Source organism: Melanerpes formicivorus, unplaced genomic scaffold (assembly GCF_026170545.1).
Source record: "Melanerpes formicivorus ecotype bairdi unplaced genomic scaffold, bMelFor1.0.p_v2 SCAF_7, whole genome shotgun sequence".
NCBI classification, from domain to species: domain Eukaryota; kingdom Metazoa; phylum Chordata; class Aves; order Piciformes; family Picidae; genus Melanerpes; species Melanerpes formicivorus.
Window position 1 is genome coordinate 24,918,657 of NW_027142359.1, and position 6,464 is coordinate 24,925,120.

At 54.8% G+C, this 6,464-nt stretch overlaps 1 long non-coding RNA gene across 1 annotated transcript; it reads left to right on the forward strand.

The window, feature by feature from the left end:
* Nucleotides 1-629: 629 nt before the first annotated feature.
* Nucleotides 630-1,776, forward strand: LOC137442181 (uncharacterized). Its single transcript, XR_010987608.1, has 3 exons — nt 630-650; nt 1,009-1,153; nt 1,615-1,776. It is a non-coding gene; the product is annotated as an uncharacterized lncRNA (long non-coding RNA).
* Nucleotides 1,777-6,464: the final 4,688 nt, after the last annotated feature.

Here is a 6,464-nt window from a genome sequence, read left to right on the forward strand (position 1 = left end):
TGGCTTTCAAATGCCCCAGCGGCTGTGGCTTTTGCCAACACCACGGGTCCCGGATGGGTGTTCTTCCTGAAAAGGCAGAGCAACCTGCTGCTGACCCCCAGTGCGCATTCTCAGAGTGGCCAGGAAGCTACAGTCTTAGGATTCTCAAAAAATGGTGCAAGTTCTGGATGAGCTTTCTGCCTGAAAATGAGAAGCAACCAGACACCGAGCTCAAGAACACCTTCTCAGAATGGCCAGGAAGCGTTGCCCTTCGCATACTCCAAAAATGTTTCTGCTTCAGGAGAGATGTTCTTGGGAAAACTGAGAAGCAAGCAGGTGCTGACCCTGAAAGCCCACTCTCAGAATGGCCAGGAAGCTTTGGCCTTTGGAGATCCCAAAAATGGGTCAGGTTCAGGATCGGTCTTGCTCATGAAAACCTGAAGAAACCAGATGCCGACTGCAAGGGCACGTTCTCAAAACAGCCAGGAGGCTCTGGCTTTGGCAGACACCGGGACCCTGACCTGCCCTTCCTTCCAGGCCAGCTTTGGGAACATCTTGTCCCAGCAGACATGATCTGCCTGCTTTACTGGGCCTGTCAAACGGTGTGGCTGCTCTGCATGGTTTGGGTTGCACTTGGCCTCTGGAGAAACGTGAAGAGACCCCATGGACAGGTAATTGAGATTGGTCCCACAGGAGCAAGGAGCAACTTCCTTGTCAGGAGCAAGGAAACTCAACTGAGCTGGCCAGGATGGCTAGCATGAGAAAACTCATTGGGGCTTTCTAGCCCCAGCATGTCCTGAGAGGTCCTCTGCCTCTTCCCCAGGAATATGCCAAGCCAAAAAGGCTGAAACCCTCCAGGAGCCCCAGCACATGACAGGCCTGCTGGAGGTTTCCTCAGCCCGAGGCGAGGGCACAGAGCAGGCCTGCAAGGCTGGAGTTCTTCCAGAGAAAGCCAAGCCTAGCAGAACACTGCTTGCTCCCTCAAAGTCCCTACCTGCTTGATTGTGACCCCAGCCCTGTCATTTCTAGGGAAGGAGCCAGACAAAGGACAGCTGGCGTTATGGATTGCTGTGCCGGATGGAGGACAACGTGGCCATGTGCTACATCGCTGTCCACCGCCACCGCCTGAAAGAGCTCTGCCGCCACTACTACAAGAAGGCAGCACAAGAACAAGGTAAGGAGAGCAGAGCTTTCTCTAGTTCCCTGGGCAACTCCAGACAGAGTGTGCCCAGTGGGGTGGCAACAGGCCTGGCTGCTCTCCATGTGGGGTGGGACCTGAGGCAAGAGAGAGCAGGCATACATGGCCGTGAGGAGCCCCAGGGGTGCCCGTGTCCCAGGTGGAGAGGCCCATAGCTGGCAGGGTACCCGGATCCCCATGAGGTTCCTGGTGTGTGCCCAGGTACCTCTGAGGTGCTATGCCTCACCATGTCCCAGTAAGGTTTGTGGCAGATGCTCCCCATGTCCCTGTAAGGTGGCAGTGTCCAGTACCTGCCCATGACTCAGAGGGCTCCTGAAGCCTCTGGACCTCCATAGCTGGTGTGAGGCAAGGTTAGGAGGAGGGGCAGGCATGGGTGGAAGTGGGTCGATAACAATTGCAAATGCAGCACTCTGCAGTTAATGCTGAATTCTCTCCAGGGTCACAGCCAGCTGCTGCATCAGGGCCAGCCTACTGAAGCTTGCACATCCTTGAAGAGGACAGCCAGAGTATGAGCACGTGGCAGAGATGCTTGGGAACCTTGGCTAAACTCTTCCATCTTCTAGTGTTGTTGACATCAATAAAGTGCATTGTTCTTCTGGCACGTGGCATTTTCAGTACAAGGGGATCCTGGGAACTAGCAAGGTGAAAGGCAGTGCTGGAGCTGCTGGAGAAGTGGGGGAGCTGCTGTGGGAGACAAGCATCCATGATTGCGAGGTGCCCCATAGCTGCCCATCTTCCAGAACAAGGGCTCTGCATCCTGGCAGGGTTCTGGTGAGGTTCCCAGGGGGGCCTGTGTAACAGAGACATGCCTGGTGGGTTCCCATGTCCTAGTGAGGTGGCAGTGGCCACTGTATGGGCCCTATGGGTCCCGTCCCTCCAGCACTACCTGTGGACTAGTCACATTCCTCATTCCCCACCATTCAGGGCACACACACACAACCGCACTCCTGGTCACAGCAGCCTACCGTCTTGCTTGCCCAGCACTCTCCAGACTGACAAATGGCATGCCTGTCTCACATTTTCCTGCTGACTCCTCCATGGCCCATGTCTGGGTAAGGAACATGCTGGGTTGTCTCTTAAGATTCCCCCCCCCAGCACGGCCATCTCTTGCACAGATACCTGCAGCATCACAACAGAGCCTGGTGCTCACGTACAGCAGCCACAGCTGCTGAGGGCAAGGAACCACAGGCTCCCCACACTACACAAACTTGGCACTCACCTCCCGTCCCAGGGTCTGCCCTCAGGGCGTGCTGCTGAAGGTCACTCTCGCTGTAAGAGAGGCAGCAGCTCACACAAACGAGGCCCTGTGTGCCTAGAGACCGGGAGCTGCGGAGAGCTGAGCACAGGTTTAAGGCTGAAGCCAGCCAGCCGCCCCTTTCCCGCCATTTCCCAGCTCCTCCCTCAGGCGCCACAGCCGCCCCTGCAGGCAGCCGGCGCGCCCTCAGCCGGCGCCATTCGGAGCAGTGGCAGCTCCTCGCCGCCCTGACGTTTGGCCACCCCCTGTGAGCCCTCCGCACAGCCGAGGCAGACACGATCCTGCTGTTCCTGCAGGGCCTGCTGAGCTGTGTGCCTGCTCCGCGTGGCAGGTGTGGGTGAAAGCGGGTGGATAGCAATTCCACCTGCAGCACTTTGGTCCAGGGAATTTTCCTCAGGGGCTCAGCCAGCTGCAGTGTCAGGCCCGGCCTCAGCTCCCTGAAGGCTCCTGGGCTTGAGGCCACCTGCACTGGGTACCAGCTCTACTGAAGGCTGGATGCAGCAGCACCCAGTTGATCATGTGCCTACAGGGCAGCCGTGGCCAATGGGTGGCCATGCTGTAATGGGTTGCCCGAGTCCACCTGGCACTACAACCAGTGGAACCATGTCGAAACATTCTGAGGAGGATCCCTTTTCCCAGGGTCCCTTTTTTCACCCACCCCTGAAAGGTGCTGCCAGGGCTCATCTCTGGCTCCCCGAACGCCAGCCAGAGCTTGCTTGTGCAGCAGACACCTTGGCACCTTGTCAAAACTCACTCTGGGAGCAGCCTGCTTCTTCCATCTTCTGCCACTTTTCTGATCAATTAAGTGCATTGCTCCTCTGGCACCTGGCATTTCGGTACCGAGGGAATCCTGGGCAGCAGCAGCGTGAAAGGCAGCGTTGAGAGCCAGACTGCTGTCTGTGGGCTTGCAGAGCTGAACCTGGAGCACAGTGGCCCACCAGTGCCATCAACCACGGCATTGCACGAGCCCAAAGAGGGCACAGACAAATTAAGCCACCGTCCCACAGTAGACCCAGCCAAAGCGAGAGTTTCTGAAACTCTGAGGGTACTCTGCTATGCTTGCTCTGAAAACAACCTCAACAAACAAAAAAACAAACAGTAACATAAAAAAACCCAACAGAACCAACAACTTTTTTTGACTGCCTCAGCATGCTGTCATTTCTGTAATGAGAAGTTCTATAAAATTCACCTGCTTTTAAAACCCAGCCTTCGTAGCTGCCATTTCCGGAGTCATGGCCAGGAAACATGCTTCTTGCAATAAAATCTTAAGATTGTCTCTACTTCCTGAGTGCCAGAATCCCCTGTCAGCTCCCCTACCTAGTTGCTCTTTTATACATGTTGTTAAGAGTGGGTCACTTGTGATCAGCAATTTCAGTTGCCTTTGTGAAAATTGATAGAATTACAGATACAGGAGCAGATCCTCCTGGAGTCACTACTCGCTCAAAAGAATAGTGAAGAGGTGATTGGGAGCAGTCAGCATGGCTTTGCCAAGGGCAAATCCTGCCTGACCAACCTGGTGGCCTTCTATGAGCAGGTGACAACATTAATAGATGAGGGGCGAGCAACTGATGTCATTTACCTGGACCTGAGCAAAGCCTTCGACACTGTCCCACATCACATCCTGGTCTCCAAACTGGTGACACATGGGTTTGATGGGTGGACCACTAGATGGATAAGGAACTGGCTTGATGGCCGCACCCAAAGAGTGGCTGTCAATGGCTCCATGTCCCAGTGGAGGCCAGTGACAAGCGGAGTCCCTCAGGGATCAGTCCTGGGACCTGTCTTATTCAACATCTTTGTGGGGGACATGGACAGTGGCATTGAGTGCACCCTCAGCAAGTTTGCTGATGACACCAAGCTGTGTGGTGCAGCAGACACGCTGGAGGGAAGGGAGGCCATCCAGAGGGACCTGGACAGGCTGGAGAGGTGGGCACAGGCCAACCTCATGAAGTTCAATAAGAGCAAGTGCAGGGTCCTGCATCTGGGTCGAGGCAATCCCAGGCACAAATACAGGCTGGGCAGTGACTGGCTGGAAAGTAGCCCTGAAGAGAGAGACTTGGGGGTGCTGGTGGACAAAAAGCTCAACATGAGCTCTCAGTGTGCACTTGCAGCCCGCAAAGCCAATCAGATCCTGGGCTGCATCAGGAGAAGTGTGGCTAGCAGGTCGAGGGAGGTGATCCTCCCCCTCTACTCAGCCCTGGTGAGACCCCACCTGGAGTACTGTGTCCAGTTCTGGAGCCCCTATTACAAGAGGGATGTGGAGGTGCTGGAACGTGTCCAGAGAAGGGCCACAAGGATGATCAGAGGGCTGGAGCACCTCTCCTATGAGGACAGACTGAAGGAGTTGGGGCTGTTCAGTCTGCAGAAGAGAAGGCTCCGAGGTGACCTAATTGTCGCCTTCCAGTATCTGAAAGGGGCCTACAGGAAGGCTGGGGAAGGACTTCTCAGCATCTCAGGTAGTGATAGGACTAGGGGGAATGGAATGAAGCTGGAGGCGGGGAGATTCAGGCTAGATGTGAGGAGGAGGTTCTTCACCATGAGAGTGGTGAAACCCTGGAATGCGTTGTCCAGGGAGGTGGTCGAGGCCCCGTCCCTGGGGGTGTTTAACAGCAGGCTGGATGAGGCTCTGTCCAGCCTGATCTAGTGTGGGGTGTCCCTGCCCATGGCAGGGGGGTTGGAACTAGATGATCCTTGTGGTCCCTTCCAACCCTGACTGATACTATGATACTGTTAAGACTGAAGGAGGGAGATGCTATCCAGGGGGACCTGGATGGGCTGGAGAAGTAGACTCAGGAGATCCTCATGGGTTCCATGAGCCAAAAGTGCAGGGTCCTGCACCAAGACTGGGGCAACCCTCAATACAGGCTGGGGGATGATTGAGAGCAGCCCTGCAATAAAGGACTTGGAGGTACTGGTGGACAAGAAGCTGGACATGAGCTAGCAATGCCTATCTGCAGCCCAGAGGGCAAATCACGCTCAGAGCTGCATCAAAGAATCATGGCTGGCAGATCAGAGAGGTGAACAGACCCCTCTGCTCTGGTGAGACCTCACCTGTGTCCAGCTATGGGGCCCCAACACAGGAAGGAAGTGGACCTGCTGGAGTGAGTCCAGAGAAGGGCCACAAAATCAGAGGGTGGGAGCACCTCCTCCTACAGACAGGCTAAAAGGCTTACAGGATCACAGTGTCACCAAAGTTGGAAGAGACCTCAAAGATCACTGAGTCCAACCTGTCACCACAGACCTCATGACTAGACCATGGCACCAAGTGCCACATCCAATCCCCTCTTGAACACCTCCAGGGATGGTGACTCCACCACCTCCCTGGGCAGCCCATTCCAATGAGTTGGGGCTGTTCAGCCTGGAGAAGAACAGTCTCTGGGGAGATGTCATAGCTACATTTCAATATCTAAAAAGGACCTACAGGAAGGCTGGGGACAGACTGTATTGAAGGGCTTGTAGCAATAAGATGAGGGGCACGAGTTTGAAACTGCAACTGGGTAGATTTAGGTTGGAAATAAGGAGGAAGTTCTTCACAATGAGAGTGGAAAACCACTGCAACAGGTTGTCCTCAACAGATGTGGTTGAGGCCCCATCCCTGGAGACATTCATGGTTAACATTCATGGTTAACCTTGATGTGGCCCTGGCCAACCTGATGTAGTTGCAGATGTCCCTGCTCACTGCAGGGGGATTGAACAAAATGACCTTCGAGGTTCCCTTCCAAACCGGTGCATTTTGTGATTCTATACCCACAGAGCCTGGAGGGGATGTGACAGTAATTCCCCATGTCCCTATAAAGTGTTTGAGGAGGAGAGCTGCTCACCCTGCATGGGCAAACGCTAGTACCCATCTCCCAGTGACATTCCCACTGGTGCCCATGTCACAGTGAGGTGCTTGGTGGGTGCCCATGGCTGACAAGGTGGCAGTGGCTGCTGCATGCCCTAGGTCCCCCTGGGTCATGCCATCCCACCAATAACTGTAGACTACTCACACTCCTCATCCTTTACATTGAAGATTTTTATGAAAACAAGTGG